The 23,181-nt window shown below is 51.2% G+C and overlaps 1 protein-coding gene across 1 annotated transcript in view; it reads left to right on the top strand.

Moving 5' to 3' along the window:
• Positions 1–23,181, top strand: part of LOC147733673 (transient receptor potential cation channel subfamily M member 7-like) — a 1,613,265-nt gene that overhangs the window by 1,387,143 nt on the left and 202,941 nt on the right. The window lies entirely within an intron of this gene.

Raw genomic sequence — 23,181 nt, 5'->3', positions numbered from 1 at the left:
CTTGTATATACTTTAGTATATAGTTCTCTTATGGTCTGAAAGCCATCCTCCTGCTTTTCGTTTGTTTCAGTGCCCTTTAAAAATCCTTACTTGCTAATGGTCAGTCCTGCCTCTTTGTCCCTCCTTTTTCTCTTTCATTCCTCTCACAGAGCAGAGACCATGTATGTATCTTAATGCTTTGGTTGTTTATTTGTTCCTTTAGGGACTATTTTCTTACATTCTTTTCTGCTTGTGTTACATTGTGGTTGCATGTTCAGCTTCTGTGCTCGTATTTCATTGCATCTACCCTCCCGCTCCTCCTCCTGACCCCTTAAAGCAGAAGAACCACCGCACCTTCTTCTCCTGAGGACATTAAATTTGTATTTTCATTTTGAATTATTTTCTAAATATTTCGTGGTATTCGATGGTTAGGTATGTGTGGGCTTCTTTTGGTAGGATATATACTTGTTTTGGGCTTTTCTGTAACTTTTGATGTCGACTGTCTGAAGCTGGCGCTTTGAGTCCGGTCTTGTCGCACAGGAGTAGTCCTGTGTGAGCCACTAATCAGAGTTCTATTTGTTTGACCCAACAGGTAAAAGATAATATTGCACAGATGCGCACCACTTTTAGGCATATTTTAAAGGCACTTACTGTGACTACTGCACAGATGTGCAAGGCAATACTTATCTAAGAAATACTAACTGAGCATTCCTATTTCTGTGTGGATGTGCACCGCTTGTAATGAAATTCATAAACAGAAGTAGCGAGGATTTGCGTGGACGCACACTGCTTATTAAGCCTGCAGTATCTGTAACTCATAGTACTAACCCACTACTAACTAATGACACAGCTGAGCACCACTTGTTGCTCATTGAATGCATATATAGCCTAAACCAAATAACAGTAGATACATTGAGCGGATTCACACCACTTATCTTGGAGCATAGAACTTGCTCCATGCAGGTTAATGTTCTGGATGGCTAGCTTTCCCGTTCCATTATGGATGCCATGAATATATACATCTAGCTGCTGGTGGCCAACACAGTTTGTTTATGTAATGTGGTGCCATTTCAAGTAGGTCGCGCTGGCTTTTCCCTGCGAGTGGAGGCCATGTTGGGGCTGGGCTATTATCTGGTGTGGGTAGTAAAGGGAATTCACGTGTTTAGTCCGGCTTCTAAGGTTTCGCTGGAATAGCGTGCCTCGTGTGAATTTAAGCGTTTGCTATTAAATATACCAAAAGTCAACGTGTTCAGGGTAACATAGCTTAGTGAGAGACGTGGAAGTGTGCAATCTTATATACTACATCCCCATTGTATTAAAATGTATATTGGTAATTCTTTTTTACCTTGATTCTTGGTTTGCATGCGTCACAGATGACCTGGTGATATGATACCCTTTTCTATGTTCACTTCATTGGTCATCAGGTTAGGTATATTTCTCTGGGGTGGTGAGATGCAGACCTTTTAGACCCTCTCCACAGCGTATTGCTGTTTCGATTTCCATAAGTTATTCTTGCACAAGCGCACAATTTGCACAGTTCTTCTATTGCCCTGAATTTGGAGATTTCGAGGTTTTGATTAGCTCTCTGATCCAGCTAGAGCCAGTGTTGTGCATCGGTGAGGTGACCTGCAGTTGGGAGTTCTGGGCTTGAGGAATGCGTCCGTAGGAATGTGCTTTACACTGAGCAGGACCAGCAGACAATAGTTACCTGCCCTGCCTGGTCCATCATGACTACTGTAGCTGGAATTCTCAAATATCCCATCAAATATCCCAGTATAGACTTAAAATTAGCAAGAAAATAAAAGCTATGTGCTTATTATGGTTCACTCCACCGTCTTGTTTTGTTTTACTCTATTCACTAACTTAAGGCGGTTGACGTGAATGTATGTATAAATATCTTTTTGTTTCTATGTCCAATTGTTTATAGGCACAAACTAATTATGCCATTGTTGTAAAACGTCAATTTCTTATTGCTGCCCACAGTTGCCTTTTTAGTTGGCTGCAGCTTCATATTGTATTGTGCATGCCGGTAATTCAAACCGGCTTCATGCGCAGCAAATGCTCATATCGCCTTTTTTAATGTATTTATAATTCTATATTTCAGTGCGACGCACCAACAAAATATTATTCACATTCGTAGCTCCTGTCCTGCATGTTCAGCAGTGCTAACAGCCTTTCTGTCTAATGGACTGGCGCCATGACTTTATATTTTTCCTGTGCTCTCCATGCCACTGGAGTCAAGCTAGCCTGGCTGATGAGGGGTGAAACCCCGAAACTGGACTCAGGATTCTTGTTTCCATTCCAGGGAGGACCGGGCCTAGCAGTTCGGGCTGGACTGTTCCCTTGGGAAGCAGGGACAAGACTGATTTGCATATGGCTGGGTTTAAACTGGAATGGCATGGGGAGCAAAAACACGATGAATGTAAGATCTCTGTACTGGGCTGAATCTATGACATTGTTCACCATTCTGTCCATCAATTGTTCTTTTTGAATTTATATATTTCCATGCAGATAGTTAGAACACACTAACCATTTCCCTGAAGTGACTGTTCTTGTTTGTTTTTATTTTTTGAAAACAGATTTTATTTGTCATAGATCACATATATTGCATAGCTCCGGATACCGGAGTCTACTGCACACACCAATAAATCTGCAACAACATCTTAGACTTTTATAAATAAATTAACAAACCCCCCGCCCCCCTATTTGCGCTAATGCTGCCACTGATAACAATAAGAAATCCTGAAGAAGCATACCAAGTCTGTCGAAACACTCTATCCTCCCCAACAACCATCCACCTGTCAAATTGTCAGGGGTCGCCCCCTCCGGCAGTGGGTCCAAGTCCAGCCCGCGATAGTCGCCCCATCTCTTCCAAATCTTAAAATGTTTACAGGGGTATCCCCTAGCTATAAATAAAGGCAGCTTGAGTCCCATGCAAAAGTCCATACCATTTTTCCATGCAGTCAATGGCGGAGCTCGAGGCGCCTTCCACGTCCTGGCTATGTCTCTTTGCCAGCGTAAGGCCCAGCAATAACAGGTGGCGCTTGCATCTATTACCCCCAATCCCTTCCATCACATGCAGCAGGGCCAATCTCGACGTGCGCGAGAGCTCCCATGCCAACATCTCCGCCAAACAGGTAAATACCCCTCCCCAAAATCTATGCAGCACCGAGCACCCCAAGACAGTATGCAAAAGTGTACCATCATCTGTCCCATAGCGGAGACAATCAGGGGAGACAATCATTCCCGCCCTCCACAGGCGCTCTGGGGTGAAGAATGTGCGATGTAGATATTTGAACTGTACCAAACGCAGGCGGGTGGAAATGGGCGCCCCCCGTGGGCTCGCCAATGCTTCAGCCCAGTCCTCTTCCTCCAAGTCACCTACGTCCCCCCCATGCAGTCCTAAGTCTGTGTAGGTCAGTGGAGCAGTGGTGGACTAACGTCTAGTAAATACGTTAAATTTTTCCATCTGGTAGTTCCCCCATAAACACCTTAGCCTCTAACGGACTAAAATCAGGAAAGGCCCCCAAGTCAGTCGGGTGAGGCGTCAATGCGTGCCTAAACTGTAGGTATTTAAAGAACTGGGACCGTGGCATCCCATACTCATCTTTGCAGGTCCTGGAAGGTTTTCAGTGTAAGTCCTGACATTACATTTCCTAGAGAGGAGATTCCTATGGCGTCCCAGCCCCGGAAGCACTGCAGCGCACCTAGGTGGTGGAGACATCCATTCCGCCAGAGAGGAGTCTCTCGGGTCAGCACATTCCACCACCCCATCCTGCTCAGCGCACGCTTCCTGATGTAGAATACTACCTGCGTGGCGGAATGAAGGCACCGTCGAAGCGATGCGGAGTAGGGCAGCGTATGCAAGGACACTGAGCATATCAGGTGCCGCTCGACCGCGTAGGCCGGGTCTCCCCTGTCACCATACCACCACTTGTTGAGAACAAGTAAGTGCGGCGCCTGATAGTAGGGAAGAACATCAGATGTAGCCAGCTCCCCAGTGTAAGAGGATAAGAAACACGTACGCAGAGCCACCCTTGCGATTCCCACCCCCCACAGAAACCCACCTAGTGCTGAGCTGACCTGTTGGAACCAGCGGTGCGAAATCACCATTTTAAAGATGGCCGACCTGCAATAAATCGTCACAGGCATTCGGGACCAAACCTTCAGGTCCTCACGTGTACGGTCTCATACCGGGGTCAAGTTCCGATCGCGTGAGGTGGCTGCCGCTTCCGACAGGTACACCCCCAGGTATTTCATCCCTCCAGATGCCAGCTGGAGACCCGAAGCCCAGACTTCCACCTGCCGCTCTCCACCAAGGACCCACAATGTTGATTTTCCCGGATTCATATATAGTCCGGAGGTTTCATCGAAGATCTGCATTATACGCAGCAGCCGTGGCCCCGACCGATCCAGATCGGTAAGGAAGAACAGGACGTCATCAGCATACAGTGCTATTTTATCAGTGAGGACCGACGTCCACCTAAGTCCCTTAAGTTGGGCGTCTATGCGCACCCACGCCGCCAAGGGCTCCATGGCGAGCGCAAAGAGGTAGGGGGAGAGGGGACAGCCCTGTTGTGTGCCCCGTCGGACCCGAAAGGAGCAAGAGATTGCTCCCCCCATTCGTACTGACGCCATGAGGTCTGTGTACAGCAACTGCAAATAGGCCATGAAGCGTGGGCCAAAATTGAGGCGCCCCAGCAGGGCAAACAGATATACCCAGCTCAGGGAATCAAAGGCCCTATCCAGATCCGCTAAAAATAACGCCGCCTGCTCCCCCAATCTCTCCCAGGCCGATATCGCGACATGAGCGCATCATATATTGTGGCGAGTCTCCCTCCGAGGCATGAACCCGGCCTGGTCAGGATGGACTAAGTCCGTAATATGGGGTTTGAGCCTATTAGCCAAGGCCTTAGCCAGGACCTTAGCCTCGATATTGAGCAGGGATATAGGGTGGTAGGATGCATGGCTCTCGGGGGAAGGGAGGGGGGGTCTGCCCTGTTTTTAAAAAACTACCGGGACCAGGGTTCAATTCCCCGCTCAATGATTAGAGCGACAGACCCTGATGCAGAGGTCTAGCCCGGGACCAGGGTTCAATTCCCCCCCTCGGCGGGTCTTGGGCTCAAAAATTCCACGGACCTGATAATTCTTGCCTCTGGGCAATAGCTTGCTTAATCTCCACAACGGCCCCCACAACGCTAAGGATGCCTGGCCTCCACCTTGGGGGTGCCCAGGAGTGGACGCCTCACAGGGAAAGCCAGGATGGGTTCCACAGCGGTATTCGTACAAGCGCCTTGAGACCCTTGTGGGTGAGTAGTGCGCTATACAAGTATCAATTTACATTTTTTTTTACATTTACCCTCGCGCGCCTCCTCCACAACCGGACGAAGATGTGCGCCCAGCTGTACAAAAAAACGCCTGAAAAATTCGCACGGAAAGCCATTGTGGCCGGGGGCCTTTCCGGGGTTCAGCTCTCTCACGTCCGCGCCCAGTTCATGGTCTGAGAGAGGCCTGTCTAATTGCTCCTGCATGTCGTCCGAGACGGTCCGTGGGGGAAGATCATCAATAAATCGCTGAATAACGTCTTCCGCAAGACATTCCTTGGGCGCGTACAGATCCTCATAGTAGGCCGCAAAGCTCTCCGTGATGGCCGGAGGCTCAAGAATAGGCACCCCCTCCGGATCCAATATTTGGGGCAACAGCTGGGCGTGTAGAATGCCCTGGCACAAGTGGTGGAGCATCTTGCTTGATTTATCCCCCCCACTGATATACCCGACTTTACGTGGCTAGCCAGGCCTGTCGTGCCTCGTCCATCAGTGTCGCGGTATACCGCTGCTGAGCCAACACAAGCTGTCGTCTAGCAGGTCCGCCACCTGCTTCCCGACCCCTACGCTCCAGTGCCTCCATGTCTGCCTCCCGTTGCACCAAGTCCTGTTGCCGCTCCTTACGCGCCGCCCCGCACCAGGAGATATCAATACCCCGCAGCGTGGGTTTTAAAGCCTCCCAAAGTGTAGCTGGGGATTCTACTGACCCTATGTTAGACACTAGGTAGTTATCTATTTCTTTGGTCAAGTGCTCCTTATACTCGTCCTTCTGCAGTTGCCACCCTAACATCTTGCCACCTAAAGGGTTGCCTGCCCGGGCCTATTCGGAACGTTAGGGCTACTGGTGAATGGTCTGACAGGGCTCACGGCAGAATTGTGGCCGATAGTATCCTATGTTTCAGCCCCCTGGGGACAAAAATATGATCCAGTCTTGAGAATGAGTAATGGACCGTGGAGAAGTAGGTATACTCCCTACGTGGACCGTGCATATGTCTCCAGACATCAGTCCAGTCCTGTGGCCAGGGCATGAAGTTTAGTGAATGGGCCCCCCGCCCGTCGCCCCGCTCCACCTGTCGCAGCCCAGCTCCATCACAGACAGGGTATCTGGCATGTCGCTCCAAAGCGACATGAGTCGCTCCACCAGGGGCCACTGTAGCGGCGGTGGAGCGTAAATGCTGCCCAAGGTCAACCTGTCCCCCCCAACTCTTCCCTGCACTATAATATATCGACCCTGTGTGTCAGACCAGAGTTTCTCGTGTGCATAGGAGACCCTGCGGTGTATCGGGATCGCAACCCCCTCAAGCCCCACGTGAACCCCGAGTGGAATACCTGATGGAACCCAAAGCGCTGCAGGCATAGCACCTTCGTGCCAAGTAAGTGGGTCTCTTGGAGTAGGAGTACGAGGGTTTGGGGATTTATGACCTGAACCTGAAACGCGTCGGCATATCCATCAAGAGCCAAACATCGCATTTTGTGCCCTTTTTGATTGAATGAAATGGACACTGTTGCTCTTGTTATGAAATCTTTTTCTGTTTAGGAATTGGAATCAAATAACTGATTTAGTGAACTGCATAAATTACAAAATGATGAATTGTTATGTTTTGTTGGATGTCTTTGAGTTTTTGAGTTGTTCGTGAATATAATTTTTGCACATGTTTTTCTTAGATTGAAATGTATTTTGCTAAATAAGAATGTAAACACTTTTTGATATGTGTATCTTTCTCTGTCAATTGAAAAAAAAAATTCTAAAAAAACAAAGAAGTAGAAGGTATAAATAAATATACCAGACTGGATTCAATGAATGTGTTTATTCGGTCGCTTCAAAAGTCAGACTGTAAGTAAGGTGAGAAGGGGGCACTCTTTAGTTTATATATTGTTTTCTTTTCCTGGCATAATTGCTTTTGCACCATGTTGACAGGAGGAGCTGTGGCTTGTTGCCATTTTTGATATATGGCTCTGCTCCTCTGGTAACTTACATGAAGGTCTTTGGTGAGCAGCGGTTAGTAGTAGGCTGCCGCCCAGTACCATAGTCACAGCTGTTGGCTAAAGTTCACTTAAAATTTTTGCTTTTCTCCTAGACCATTTTCCTGACAGAGAGCTGTGAAGTTAGATGCTGTAGGTACCTGCCACTGCTAATCAGTGTGCAAATACAGATGTTCCCTGTATAAATTATAGTGGTGTTTGGTTGTCTCTGATTGGTATGTTTGTCTTACTAGCAAGATCCCTAAGTGATGTGCACTGTGTGCGCCAGAGGTAATACTAAAGAAATGCGCAGAGAGGGAACACAGGTCTGCAGTGTAGGGCCTGTGCGCATTATGCTAAATTAGCATGTTGTCCTGGCAAGTGCTACCACTTGTCAGGCCTTACTCACTGTAGGAAGGGGGAGGCTCTAGTTGGCGCAGTGCAACACTAGCGACAAGCAGGGACTCTCTCTTCCTCGTCAGGGCTGAGGGTTACCTTCCAGACAACCTCTGCTTACCCTCTAGGTAGTGTGGCTTAAGCAGTCGTAGGCTAATCTTTGGGGCACATAGGGTTAAACACTTGCAATAGTACACCTTTACAACCAACCCACCACACAACGAGACCAGACTGTATTCTGTAAAAATATATATATTTATATAGATGTTAAGCAGGCTTGTGAATACAGTCAACGTACTTTACGATAACGGTTGCAAATTACTCAGTTCAGGTTACCACAGTTCTTTCTAGCAGTTTAAGCGTTCTCTTAGGGCCCTCAGGCCGATGTCAACAAAGTTCTTGTGGAGCAGGCGGCTCTCAGGGGATCTGTCCCACGTCGCGATGCCTTCCCGGGGTCGCTGTTCGTTGCGGCTCTCAGCCGAGCAGTTCACGGGTCATCCGGGGCAGCGGTGTTCTGTGGCGGCAGGGTCCTCTCCTCGTCGTCCGCTCCGACCCTGGCGGCGGCGGCTGTGCGGTGGTGGCAAGTGGCAGTACGGTCCCCAAGTGCAGGACGTACCCAGCCAAGTGCCGGTGCAGCTGTGCGCTCACAGCTGGGCTGTCGGGCAGGTTACCGACCTTGCGGATTCTCCCAGGGCAACTGTCCGTCGTTGCAGGTGAGTGGCTGCTCGTAGCGTAGTCCACTCGAGAGCTTGGACCGGACGGGTCCTCCTTCGCTTTGCTCTCGGGCTCCCGGTGCAGTTGCGGTCACGGTGTTCGGGCCAGCGGCGGCTGGTCCTCACTTTGCTTTCGCTGTTGCTTTGGGCCCCGGTCACGGTGGTCAGGTAGATGTCGTCGCCTTGGAGGAGATTCCTCCGTCGGTACTGCAGCGATGGTCAGCACCCGCAGTCCCTTTCTTTCAGGGGGTAGCGCCCACTGGTCCTGGGGCGCTGGTCAGGGGGCAAGTTCAGTTGCAAGCCCTTGGAGATCTCTTTAGCAGAGTTTGGCACAAAGTAAAGCAAAAGTCTTCTCGTAGTCTTTTCTTCTTCCTCTCCTTCAGCAGCAAGGCACCAGACACAGGCAAGAGTCAGCACCCTTCCTTGTCTCTCACGGTCCTTCTCGTAGGGCAGAGTCCTTCTGTGGCCCAAACAGGATCTAATTTTCAAGGAGCAGGGCTCCTTCTTTTATAGGCCAATTCTTTTGTTCTCGCAGGCCAGGGGGGCCTTTGCATAGCCACTCTCAGTCCTCGAGTACCCCGGTGGGTGTACTCCGGCTTCTGCTTTCAGTGTGAGGGGCAGGCGCATCAGACGCCCCACAGGAGGTGGAGCCAGCATTGTGCGGGCAGGGGCGGCCAGAGTACCTTGTTGATGGGGGCTTCGCCCTTCCTGGGCCAGGTGCCGGCCGAGTCATCCGCCGCTCCCCAGGAGGGTGGAGCCAGCATTGTGGTGGCCGAGCACAGCTACAGTTCGAGTCAAGAGGCACTCCTACCTCCCACTAAGGTGTAATCTGCGCATTCACCACCTGTCATCCTCCCAGCCCTGTCACTCACACGTCCCAGACAGTCAGATACACATACCAGCAGAGGCGGGCTGAAATGGTTAGGCAAGCAAATGCTAACTTTCTAAAAGTAGCATTTGCAAACCCAGGATACCAAAATAAACTTTACTAAAAGAAATACTTCAGCATCCTGAGTTCAGGCATACTAAACATGACTCGCTACCATGCTCCTTGAGCCTGCTGGGATTATAGGGTGTAATAATTTCAGCAGCTCAGTCTGGCCTAATGGAGCAGGTAGCCTTCAATAGTGAACTACGGTCTTGGTTGTAAGTCACTACTAGGACATGCCACACACATCAGGGCTTGTCCTACCTTACACCTACAACGCACCCTGCCCGCAGGCCTACCATAGGGGTGACTAACATGTAGTCAAGGGAAGGTTCGGGGGCTGGCAAGTGGGTGCACTTGCCCAGCTGGCGTGACAGTACGAGACCGCACGCGGGTTCTGCGGTCGCAGTTCCCAGACACATCTTTACGGCTGCTTCGGTGGGTGGCGCAACCAGCGCTGCAGGCCCACCAGCAGTATTGGCATCTACAAGCCCCGGCACTCTCTAGTGCACTTTACTAGGGACTAACAGTAAATCCAATGAACCAATCATGGATACCAATCGCATGTACAATTTACAGTAGGGAGCACTTGCACTGCGGCATGGGTCAGCCGTGGCGCAGTGCCCTGAGTATCGGAAAACCAGCAAAACATCGGAGGCACATCAGCAAAAAGTGGAAGGGAGACTCACGCCAAGGTGCCAGGTCTAACATGTGTCCCCTCCAGCTGAAATGTGGAGGGAACTACCCTTCCCCAGGGAGTTCCACATCACTAAGGCGGAAAAATCTGGACAGACCGTCAGCGTTGGCGTGATCGGTGCCAGGGCGGTGTTCCACCGTAAAGTCCATACTCTGTAGAGAAATGGACCACCTCAACAGTTTCGGGTTCTCACCCCTCATTTGCATCAACCATCTGAGGGGCCTGTGGTCCGTCTGAACTCGGAAGTGAGACCCAAACAAGTAGGGTCTTAGCTTCTTCAGCACCCAGACCACAGCAAATGCTTCACGCTCTATTGCACTCCACCTACTTTCCCGTGGAAGTAACCTCCTACTTATGAAGGCTACGGGTTGGTCAAAGCCCTCCTCAGTCATCTGTGAAAGAACAGCCCCTACACCATGCTCTGAAGCGTCTGTTTGCACTATGAATTCCTTGGAGAAATCAGGAGCCAGGAGCACGGGCGCCGTGCACATGGCAGTCTTCAGGGTGTCAAAAGCCTTCTGACAGGTGTCAGTCCAAATCACATTCCTGGGCTGCTTCTTCGAAGTCAGCTCTGTCAAGGGGGTCACGATCGTGCCATAGCCCTTGACAAACCTCCTGTAATACCCAGTGAGCCCCAGGAAGGCTCTCACTGCAGTCTGGGTCTTGGGGGGTTCCCAAGCCAGGATGGTCTCGATTTTGGGTTGCAAGGGTGCTACCTTGCCACTCCCAACTTGGTGTCCCAAGTACACCACTGAACCCTGCCCAATCTGGCACTTGCTTGCCTTGATTGTGAGGCCTGCTCTGCGCAGGGCCATCAACACTTCCCAGAGGTGTCGCAGGTGTTCTGGCCAGGTGCCACTGAACACCGCGATGTCATCCAGGTAGGCGGCACTGAACTCGTCCAGTCCAGCCAACACCTGGTTGACCAATCTCTGAAAGGTGGCAGGGGCATTCTTCATTCCAAATGGCATAACCCGGAACTGGAAATGCCCATCTGGTGTAGAGAATGCCGACCTCTCCTTTGCCCCATCGGTCAAGGCGATCTGCCAGTACCCAGACGTCAAATCAAACGTACTAAGGAACTTAGCAGCCCCCAGCCGATCAATGAGCTCATCAGCTCTGGGGATGGGGTGCGCGTCAGTCTTCGTGACTGAATTGAGTCCTCTGTAGTCCACACAGAACCGGAGTTCGGGTGTGGCTCCCGGCGCAGCAGCCTTCGGAACCAAGACCACGGGGCTGGACCAAGGACTGCTGGAAGACTCAACCACCCCGAGGGCAAGCATCTTGGAGACCTCCTCCTTGATGCAGGCCCGGACTCTGTCAGTCACCCTGTAAGCCTTATGCTTCACAGGTAAGCTGTCTCCAGTGTCCACATCATGGACGCACCAATCTGTGACACTCGGAACCAGGGAGAACAGATCTGGAAACTGCCCCAGCAACTGGCGGCAGTCCTCCTGTTGTTCGGCGGTCAGGGTGGGTGAGAGGTTGACTCTATCCACTGACCCATCTTTCTCACAGGCCACCAAGAGGTCAGGAAGAGGCTCCGACTCCTCCTCCATTCCGTCATCAGTTGCCAACAACATGCCCACTTCGGACCTTCGCAAGTGGGGCTTGAGGCGGTTGACATGTAGGACCCGCAAAGGGTTCCTGGGCGTCTTCATGTCCACCAAGTATGTCACGGGGCTCTTGCGCTCCACAACCTCAAATGGGCCTGTCCACTTATCTTGAAGGGCACAGGGCTCCACTGGGGCCAGGACATACACCTCTTGTCCAGGCTGAAGCTCGACCAGAGTGGCATTCTGATCGTACCACCGCTTCATTTCTTCCTGGCTCGCTTCCAGATTTGCCTCGGCAAGTTGTCTGAAGCGTCTGGTCTGGTTTCTGAAGGCCAGCATGTAGCTATATACATTCTGGGGAGGTTTCCTGGGAGATTGCTCCCAGCCTTCCTTTACCAAACTCAGTGGTCCTCTCACGGGGTGGCCGTACAGTAGTTCAAAGGGGCTGAACCCTAGGGACTTCTGTGGCACCTCGCGATATGCAAAGAGTAGGCATGGTAAGAGGACGTCCCACTTACGCCTCATCGGACCTTCTAGGCCCATGATCATGCCTTTCAGGGTTCGGTTGAATCTCTCAACCAACCCGTTACCTTGGGGATGGTAAGGCGTGGTGAACTTATACGTTACGCCACACTCTTGCCAAAGGGACTTCATATACTTGGATATGAAATTGGTCCCCCTGTCGCTCACCACCTCTAGAGGGAATCCCACTCGTGAGAAAATTCCCATCAGTGCACGTCCCACCACGGGGGCCGTCACTGTCCTCAGAGGGATGGCTTCAGGGTACCGGTGGCATGATCCACCAAGACCAGGATAAACCTGTTGCCCATGGCTGTCTTGGGGTCCAGAGGCCCAACGATGTCAATACCCACTCGCTGGAATGGCGTACCGACCACAGGGAAGGGTTGGAGGGGAGCCTTGTTCTTCCCTCCCGTCTTCCCACTTGCCTGGCAAGTCGGACAGGTTCTGCAATGAGCATCTGAACTCTTATGCATTTGGGGCCAGTAAAAGTGGGTGACAAGCCTGTCATAGGTCTTGTCCATCCCCAAATGTCCTGCTAAAGGCACATCATGAGCCAGACCCAGTAGGAAGGCTCTGAACTTCTGGGGTACCACCAGCACACGGGCTGACCCAGGTTCAGCAGCCTTAGGCTCTGAATACAGGAGGTCGTTCTCCCAGTACACGTAATGTGTTTTGGCCTGAACACCATTGGCCTGGTCTGCAGCCTGCTGCCGCATACCCATGAGAGAAGGGCATTCTTTCTGCTCCTTGCAGAATTCCTCCCTGGAGGGTCCCCCTTCTTGCTGCCAATGGGTCAGCTCAGGCAGGTCCCCCAGTTCGGCGATCTGTTCCCCTGTAGGCTCCAGGGCATCCCCCTCAAGGTCTGCTTCCTCCTGGACCGTGGGAACTTCAGGGGCTGGTTTCCCGCGCCCCCTGCGCCTTCTCCCTAAGGCCGGTTCCTGGGCCTCTCCTTCAGGCCCCAGGACCTCTTGATCACCCCTACTGGCTGCCATCGACCGGGTGGTCACGCACGCCCAGTCAGGCAGACCCACCATCCGCAGGTGAGTCGTCTTCTCCACCTTTTCCCAAGGGGAGTGCTCCAAGTCATTCCCTAGCAAACAGTCAACAGGCATGGTTTTCCTTACACAGACCTGTAGAGTACCAGAGACCCCCCCCCACTCGAAGGGAACTTGAGCCATCGGACACTGACTCTCTGAATTATCAGCGTTGATAACCCTACAGTAGGCATGGGGTACAACCTGCTCTTGAGACACCAGGTGCTGCCTCACTGCAGTCACACTGGCTCCTGTGTCTCTAAGAGCCTCAGCTTCCTTACCATTGATGATCACCACCTGCCCATATTTCTTAGTGTTAGAGGGCAGGTAGTTCGTAGGGATCATCTCACTGTCTCCTAGCGAGACCAGGGTCATGTGAACGGGATCTCCACCCCCCGGGACCATCATTTCTTCTCCCAGGTGAACGCTAGTCACTTGACGGGGCGGAGCACCAGTGGGTGCGGGTTTTCCAAACAGGCGACACTTGGGGTCACTGGAGATGTGTCCAGGTTCGCCGCATTTGTAACAGTTGAAGGGCCCCTTTGGAACAGGTTTACCTGTCGGGGCTCCACTCTGCTTCGGGGGTGGGGGAGGCTGAGAACCCTGCTGCGGGCTCCCCTGGGAACTACTTTGGGGGCCTTTTTGGAACCCTTTCTGTTTTCCCCCCTTGTCCCCCCCACTCTTCTGCTGGGGACCCTGCCCACTCTTGGCGGAGTCTCCCACGGGACCCTTGTGGACCCTGGTGCTGAGCCAGCGGTCCGCCTCCTCAGCAAGCTTCCTCGGGTTGGACAGCTTGCTATCGATCAGGTGTTGGCGTAACTCAGGAAAACAGTGATCAGACAAGTGCTCCCATGCAATTAAATCAAAGAGACCTTGAAAATCATTAACTTTGCTACCCTTCACCCAACCATCCAGTGCTCTGCAAAAGTAAGTCACATACTCCACATACGTATTCCCAGGCCGCTTAGTACATCCCCTAAACTTCTGTCTATACATTTCAGGGGTAAGCCCGTACCTGTTCATTAAAGCTTCTTTCATGTGGGCATAGGATCTCTGATTTTCAACGGGCAAATCTAGCAAGGTATCTCTCCCTTCGCTAAGGAACCTTCCCCACAACCCCGCTCCCCAATCCTTGTCAGGGACCCGGTGGGAGGACATGGCTACCTCGTATGCCCTAAACCACTGTCCTATGTCATCCCCCTTAAAGAACTCCTTAACTACGTCCTTCGGGATGTGCACTCTTGACTCTACCTGCACTGGCGATGTGCTGCCACCAGAGGGAGAACGATCCAAGTCTCTCTCCTTGAGACTTATCTCCCTCATTTTTACCTCATAATCCATCTGGTGCTTTCGCTCTTCCAGCGCCATTCTTTTTGTTTCAAGCTCCAGTTGGATTTTCAATTCTGCCAGCTTTCTTTCGTGATTTCTTGTTTCCTTCCTGTCCGCCAGCTCCTCTGGCGACAGGCCTTTACCAAAGCTGTGCTCGCTGTCTCGTCGTTCGAGATCAATCAGATCTCCAAGCGCATTCTGCTCCTCCGTTGCATCTTGTTCCGCGAGGGCGTCTTGATCCTCCGGGGCCTTTCTGGACTCTACCCAGGCTTTCAGGGCCTTGTAGAATTCTGGCTTATTCTTGCAACCAGCGTGCGGAACCTTGAGTTTCCTGCAGAAAAACTTCAGCTCATCCTTGGTGTATTTATCCAGCTTCGCGGCGTCCCACTCCACCTCCAACACCTCGGAGGTTGTGGACTCCGCTCCATCCAGGCTCTTCGTGCCTGGCATGGCTTTCGCACTCGGAATCTTCATTCGGCAAAATTCAAAAAGCAAAGTCTGTGGCTAAGTAACTGGACCGTAATCCTTGTGTAGTGGTCAGAAGCTCAGGTATAGATATCGCAAGTGTAAATTCGAAAATCCTCACCGCTGCGTCCAATGTAGGAAGGGGGAGGCTCTAGTTGGCGCAGTGCAACACTAGCGACAAGCAGGGACTCTCTCTTCCTCGTCAGGGCTGAGGGTTACCTTCCAGACAACCTCTGCTTACCCTCTAGGTAGTGTGGCTTAAGCAGTCGTAGGCTAATCTTTGGGGCACATAGGGTTAAACACTTGCAATAGTACACCTTTACAACCAACCCACCACACAACGAGACCAGACTGTATTCTGTAAAAATATATATCTTTATATAGATTTTAAGCAGGCTTGTGAATACAGTCAACGTACTTTACGATAACTGTTGCAAATTACTCAGTTCAGGTTACCACAGTTCTTTCTAGCAGTTTAAGCGTTCTCTTAGGGCCCTCAGGCCGATGTCAACAAAGTTCTTGTGGAGCAGGCGGCTCTCAGGGGATCTGTCCCACGTCGCGATGCCTTCCCGGGGTCGCTGTTCGTTGCGGCTCTCAGCCGAGCAGTTCACGGGTCATCCGGGGCAGCGGTGTTCTGTGGCGGCAGGGTCCTCTCCTCGTCGTCCGCTCCGACCCTGGCGGCGGCGGCTGTGCGGTGGTGGCAAGTGGCAGTACGGTCCCCAAGTGCAGGACGTACCCAGCCAAGTGCCGGTGCAGCTGTGCGCTCACAGCTGGGCTGTCGGGCAGGTTACCGACCTTGCGGATTCTCCCAGGGCAACTGTCCGTCGTTGCAGGTGAGTGGCTGCTCGTAGCGCAGTCCACTCGAGAGCTTGGACCGGACGGGTCCTCCTTCGCTTTGCTCTCGGGCTCCCGGTGCAGTTGCGGTCACGGTGTTCGGGCCAGCGGCGGCTGGTCCTCACTTTGCTTTCGCTGTTGCTTTGGGCCCCGGTCACGGTGGTCAGGTAGATGTCGTCGCCTTGGAGGAGATTCCTCCGTCGGTACTGCAGCGATGGTCAGCACCCGCAGTCGCTTTCTTTCAGGGGGTAGCGCCCACTGGTCCTGGGGCGCTGGTCAGGGGGCAAGTTCAGTTGCAAGCCCTTGGAGATCTCTTTAGCAGAGTTTGGCACAAAGTAAAGCAAAAGTCTTCTCGTAGTCTTTTCTTCTTCCTCTCCTTCAGCAGCAAGGCACCAGACACAGGAAGAGTCAGCACCCTTCCTTGTCTCTCACGGTCCTTCTCGTAGGGCAGAGTCCTTCTGTGGCCCAAACAGGATCTAATTTTCAAGGAGCAGGGCTCCTTCTTTTATAGGCCAATTCTTTTGTTCTCGCAGGCCGGGGGGGCCTTTGCATAGCCACTCTCAGTCCTCGAGTACCCCGGTGGGTGTTCTCCGGCTTCTGCTTTCAGTGTGAGGGGCAGGCGCATCAGACGCCCCACAGGAGGTGGAGCCAGCATTGTGCGGGCAGGGGCGGCCAGAGTACCTTGTTGATGGGGGCTTCGCCCTTCCTGGGCCAGGTGCCGGCCGAGTCATCCGCCGCTCCCTAGGAGGGTGGACCCAGCATTGTGGTGGCCGAGCACAGCTACAGTTCGAGTCAAGAGGCACTCCTACCTCCCACTAAGGTGTAATCTGCGCATTCACCACCTGTCATCCTCCCAGCCCGGTCACTCACACGTCCCAGACAGTCAGATACACATACCAGCAGAGGCGGGCTGAAATGGTTAGGCAAGCAAATGCTAACTATCTAAAAGTAGCATTTGCAAACCCAGGATACCAAAATAAACTTTACTAAAAGAAATACTTCAGCATCCTGAGTTCAGGCATACTAAACATGACTCGCTACCATGCTCCTTGAGCCTGCTGGGATTATAGGGTGTAATAATTCCAGCAGCTCAGTCTGGCCTAATGGAGCAGGTAGCCTTCAATAGTGAACTAGGGTCTTGGTTGTAAGTCACTACTAGGACATGCCACACACATCAGGGCTTGTCCTACCTTACACCTACAACGCACCCTGCCCGCAGGCCTACCATAGGGGTGACTAACATGTAGTCAAGGGAAGGTTCGGGGGCTGGCAAGTGGGTGCACTTGCCCAGCTGGCGTGACAGTACGAGACCGCACGCGGGTTCTGCGGTCGCAGTTCCCAGACACATCTTTACGGCTGCTTCGGTGGGTGGCGCAACCAGCGCTGCAGGCCCACCAGCAGTATTGGCATCTACAAGCCCCGGCACTCTCTAGTTCACTTTACTAGGGACTAACAGTAAATCCAATGAACCAATTATGGATACCAATCGCATGTACAATTTACAGTAGGGAGCACTTGCACTGCGACACGGGTCAGCCGTGGCGCAGTGCCCTGAGTATCGGAAAACCAGCAAAACATCGGAGGCACATCAGCAAAAAGTGGAAGGGAGACTCACACCAAGGTGCCAGGTCTAACACTCACCTTTTGCATACACATGGGGCACTGCTGTAGGACATCCTGGGTAATCCCTGGGCAGGGTGCAGTGTGGGTAAAAGGCAGGACCTGTGTCAGTTTGGGTGCTAGACCCTGACAGTGGAAAATGCTCCATTTCATTTTCCCTGGTGAAAGGCCATTCTGCCCATACAACAGAATGGGGGAGGCTGGGTTCCCAGTTTGTTAGCCTAGTTTCCCAAGAATTGGAAATGGAACAGTGAAGTTTGGTATGTCTGAAATCACAGCGTCATGACGCATCTTTTTGGGTAGATGGTTTTGTCGCTGTGTGTCCAGAAACCGTTGTTTGAAGAAAGTAGCCAAGTTTGTGCTCTAGACCTTTTTGAGTGTCTCAGCAGTGTTTTACTTGCCTGCCTGTATCTGGGAGAGGTGAGAAAGGCTGAGGGAGGTCGTGCCCCAGGTGAGGTGTGGAGATGGTACCAGGCTGCCCTGCAACTGGAGTGGGGAGAAGGAGAGGCTTTGCGAGGTGAAGAGGCCTGGCTCAGAGCCATTAAAACAATAGACCCATCTCCCGCTGAGTAAAGGTCCAGACCCCCAGTATCAAAGAGAGAATGGTGACACTGGGGGGGAGATACGCAAGACTGATTTAGGGAGGGGTCGGGGACCCCTGAGCACGAGGAAACTTCAAAGACAATGAGGGGTATAACTGGAAGAACTGTAACCCCAAGACTTTGGTTTTTGTCATGCTTATGATGTCATCGAGAACGGTCTCGGTATCGTTCAGAGAAGTGTTGGGAGCGCTTTGAAGACGCCGTGGACTGGTCGGGCCTCTGGCGGCTTTGACCTGTCCGCGATCGGGAAGAAAACCTTTGCTTCAGGAAGAGTTGCTGAATAGACTGCAGAAGACACTTGACCCTTGCTTCGTGATCTGGGGCTCGTGGGCAGTTTGTAACTCTTGACCGAGGAGAGACTGAAGGGGTGCTGCAGTGGGTCTTGCCCCCCCTTCTTCCTGAGCAGTACTTTGCTGTGTGCTCCGTCCTGTACCCCAAGGGTCCGCGGAGAGCTGGCTCTCTGTTCGGAAACACAGTAACATAAAAGTTTCCACGAAATCACAAGTGGGGCGGTGGTGGAACCATGTTGTGGCAGCCTGAGAGCTCCGAAGGGTTGCCTAAGGTGATCGTGGGCACCCGGAGCGAATCAAGACTCTGACGTTTAGGTTGCGGGTCTTGGTGCTTCTACAGGTGTTGGAGCGCCTGTGGAGTGTGCGCATCGTGGAAGAGAGCCGAGATTCGGGACGCTCAAGGGGTGCGTGTCACAGAGCAGTCCAGGCAATGGCGGAGAGTGCCGGGACAACGTGGGCACTGAGGAGGTGCTACCTTGCATTGCCTTCGAAGGCATGATCACTTGGCCCTCCTCTCCAGTGCTGTTAGGACTGCTTCGCTCCCTGGTGCTCACTGCTCCACAGTACTCCTCACTAGCACATTCGGTGGCACTTTCGACACACACCCCCAGCGTGTCAGAGACTCACTCCATCTCCTGATGCACACGGTCTTCCAGCGCTCTCCACTAACGCACCACGACACTCACACTGCGTGTCTGAGTCTCACCTCTCCACCACACACCAATCTGCATTGAGTATGGGTGGTGGTGCCGGGAAATGTGGCATGCATCGCATGCCAGGTAGCACTAGGCTGGTTGTAAAGAAGGACATCAAGCGCTCAAGAGTGGGGATGCCCGTTTGCTGCGAATGGGGGTTAAAATTGACAATCCGGTTATAAACCTGCAAATGTGGTTCAACCTCACTTATAGGCTGGTGCTCTGACATCATCATCTGGCAACGGTGAGTGCAGGGAGTTGCACGCAAGAGGGAAGGAGGAAACATAAATACAAGGTAGCTGGGCGCAATGTCGCATGCCGTTCCAAGCTCATCGAACGCATTTAACCTTGCTAATATCTGCTCAGGAAGGCTTGGAGGGCTAGCAAAGCACTGTGGCCAGTGGACAAGGGGCCATCTGATCTGCCTTCATCGCCGTATGGGGTCAAAAGCATGTGGAGTAGAGCCAATAGTGAAGGTATTTGCCTTGTTCGCACAGGGCGTAGAGTGCCATGTCGGGTCCATTAAGGCCATGGTTTGTAGCTGTGCAGCAGGGGTGGACTGTCATTCTTGATGGTCGTCAGTAAGCTCCACAACATAGGCAGAGGTCCTTGGGCTGCGCCGCATGTTATGGAGTGTCTTCCTGGGACAGTCTCCTTCTCCATAGCATTGTGCAGTCGCCTCCCGGTGCAAATACCGAGTTTCCATTATAGCCTCATATTCTGAGAGTTTTGCATGAATGGCCGCCATGGTGGAGGCGTTTTTCGTGTTGTAGAATTCCAGTTTGAGAGGCCAAAGGTCCCGCGCAAGCACAGCTAGTTGCATCTATCGCTTTGAGGATACCTGACTGCTTCGGAATGCAAATTCTGTGAATGACAACTGTGTACGCCTCGTTGTTGACAAACTAGTCAATGCTTGCAGTTCTGACCTCGTCGCTAAAAACTGAGTTGCATAGGGCCATGGGAGCTGAGTACCAGGTGAAGGCCCATGAAGAGGCCAGGGGCAGGGAGAGTTCCTGCAGGACAGGGGTATGATCTGAAAGGGTACTTGGCAAATGTGTCATGGTGGTGACCCAGGTAAGGACATCCTTAGTGAGCAACCAATAATCTATTCGCTACAACGCACTGGCCTCTGAACCAGTGTGCTGTAACACAGAGAGTTGAGCTGAAGGCTGCAGAAAGGTGCAGTACGTTCAGGGCACGGTGTCACCACTGTCTAGGATTATCAGGATATTGTCCATGGCAGCAAAGAGGGAAGTGGCTGTGGTTGGGCCAGAATCTGGGTTGAGTGATGTTGAGGAGGTGGTTATTTTTTAGATGGGTGGCTCGCTGTTTATCATATTTTAATGACTTATGCTAGCTAGTTTATAAGGGGGAAAGGCCAACAGTTGGCTAGCGCCTTCTGGTCTGCCAACAGTTTCTTGGGGATGGGGGCTACTGTGGCGTGTTTCCAGGCATCCAGGTAGGTGACTGTGATGACTGAGTTGTTCAGAATCAAGGTGAGGGTTGCACAAATGGAAACCAGTCCTTTGATGAAGACGTGGTGAGAGCAGGGGTCCAAGAGTGCTCTGGAATGTAAGGAATGCATGGTCATTGCAGTTTCTTGAGTGCTGATGGTGGGCCAGGTGGTGAGGGTGGTTACTCTGGGTGTTGGTCGAAGATCTGGAGGGTGACAAGGTCTGCAATGATACTGCTGAAGATAGTGTGTGGTCCAAAAAGGTGGTAGACAAGGGTGCCACTCAGGGTATAATTGGCAGTGAAGAGGAGTTTGAAAGTGAAGTGTTCTATGTTGCTGGTGGTAATTTCCGAGGTGGAGGAACATTGTGTGGATTGTTTGAAAATGATAGAGATTTTGACTCCAGGTCTGTTTGTCCTGTCCTGTCTTGCAATCTTGTATCTGGAGGGGATTGCCATGGTGATGACCAGGTTTCAGTCAGAAAGAGCAGGTCTGGTGAGTAGTCAGTACTAATACTGGTGTAAACTGACTCTGACTGTGCCCTGAGATATGCTAACCAAGCCCAGGGCCAGTACTCTGATTAAAAAGGTATATAGAAATTTGGTGTAATTACAATTGTCACTGAGAACCTACCTGTAAGTCCCAAGTATACGGTGGCTTTGTAGGTTTAGAGGCCTATCTGCTTTGAAGCACTTAAGTGTGTAGTGCTGTGTTGCCTGCTTTCATTGTAGAAGTCAGCCTTGCTTTTCTAGCTGCTTTTAAATTGAAATTTCATGCACATTCGACTTTGGATTTAAATGTACTTCCAAAGTACTAAACAACCTTATTTTTATATATCGGTCATCCCTAAGGTCTACCCTAGGTGCCCCCAGAGTAGGATACCAAGTACAAATAAGCAGGGACATTTAAAAATGTTTTATATGCCCTGTTGAGGAAACAACTACCAATTTAGCTTCCTACCCCCATTGTAGCCTTTTAGCTTCATAGGTTAACATAATACTGTAATACAGTATGTTTATTTACAGGAGTGAGCTAGAATAATATTTCAAGACTTAAAAGATTGATCATGATAAATACAGCTACCTGCCACTGTTGAACTTTTCATAACTAATTCAGAAAATAAGTTATATAACTTTCTTTTCTGCGAGCCAAAAAAAAGCCTTCTAGAGCCTCTTTTGATTGGTCAGCCCTTAATAGGCTTAGCCTAACTGCTTTGATTAGGTGATTACGTGGCCTGCACAGAGGCAGAGGGTATCTGATTGGGAAGCCCTGGAGCTGCAGAGAACAGGCCAGAAAGGGGGCAGGCTATATGAAACTAGGATTCAAAGGGAGCAGGATAGTAGGGAATGCCAGCCAGGCCTACCCCATCTTCCTGTACCCCCCCAGCCAGATGGCAGTCCCATGAGTGGAATTTTAAGGAGGTCTGGAAAGGAAGTTTTTAAGGAAATGAGCCACACCAGTGGGTTGGCTTAGTCAGCTCTTACTTATTGAATTTTAAAGTGCAGTGCTTTGAGGGACAAGAAAATGCCACACTTTGGAGGAATATGTCATGCTTTTGAGTGACCTCATGTACCCCATTGGTCAGGGGTGCTCCCCTGCTTGTTGCCCCAGAACATTGAATTAATGTGAGAGCTGCATAGCAACTCAGATCTGCTGCCTGAAACTACAAGGACTGGCCTGCTGGTACCAAGTCTGCAACTCAAAGGACTGCTCTCTGAATGACTGCTTCTGCTGCACACTCGGAACTACAGCCCTGAGTACTTTGCCTTGCTTCAAAAAGGGTTAAAGAGTGGACTCCCTTAAAGCAATAGGTTAACAGAGCTCACCTGCACCATCTCCCCAAGAATTCTCCAGCCTGGACGTCCAGTGGACTAATAAGGATTTAGCCAGGTGCATTATGGGTATTGTAGTCCCAAACTTCCAACAAGCAACTCAGAGACTCTCTGGAACCTTGGATTTGTGCTGTAGACACTTTGAAACCTCAAGGAGAACTTCAGGGAAGAAGTTCCAGAAGCTTGGAGAAGTTTATAGCAACTTTTGAAAAAAGCTCCGTAAGGCGACCGACCTGTTGGCGAGAGTCAGGCTGCCGACCTCGTCTTGATTTTAGGTTTGTCCTGCTGAAAGCCCCAGAGCTCAAGACTTTGAGGATTTCACTGAGGCCTTGTGCTAAGCCAAGCTGCTGTTGTCGACTTGAATCCCAGCCTGAAGAGGAGCCTCACTCAACGACGAGTGAAAATCCTCCAGAAAAGTTTCTGCGTGCAAAGGTAACATTTTGACTGGGGCCTTTTGCTTAGTGTATCCAACCAGGCTCCATTGCAGTCAGCCTCAAAGTTAGGTTTTGTTACGGTCAAGCACGACCAGCTGTCCCCATATGGTGCTGTATGTTTTTACTCACTAGAAAGTGTTTACTCTTTAAAAAAATTATATCTCCCGTTCCCTACATTGGCTTTTTGTTGTTTTTGTCATTTTAATCATAAAAATATTTCCTATTCTGGATTATTTATTGTGTGTTGTGTCTCACTTATTTGATGTACTTGTGTTTTTAAATGCTTCACACATCCGTCTCTTAAGCTGAGCCTGCCTGTTCGTTGCCAGCTACCAACGGTTGAGAAAGGGAATAAGCACATGTTTAGCGAGGGAGCGAGTATTGATGAGTATGTGGAACAGGGTTGGGTATGTGTGGGGTGTCTTGAGTGTTGGGCAGTGAGGTGCAGCAGCACCGCTGAGAGATGTGTCAGGAGTGCAAGGCGTGGAGGGTCGTGGTAAAGTAGCGACGGAGGAT

The sequence above is a fragment of the Lissotriton vulgaris genome, chromosome 2_1 (assembly GCF_964263255.1).
Source record: "Lissotriton vulgaris chromosome 2_1, aLisVul1.2, whole genome shotgun sequence".
Taxonomy (NCBI): Eukaryota; Metazoa; Chordata; class Amphibia; order Caudata; family Salamandridae; genus Lissotriton; species Lissotriton vulgaris.
The sequence above is the reverse complement of the archived record's forward strand: the minus strand, read 5'-3'. Positions and strand labels throughout refer to the sequence as shown.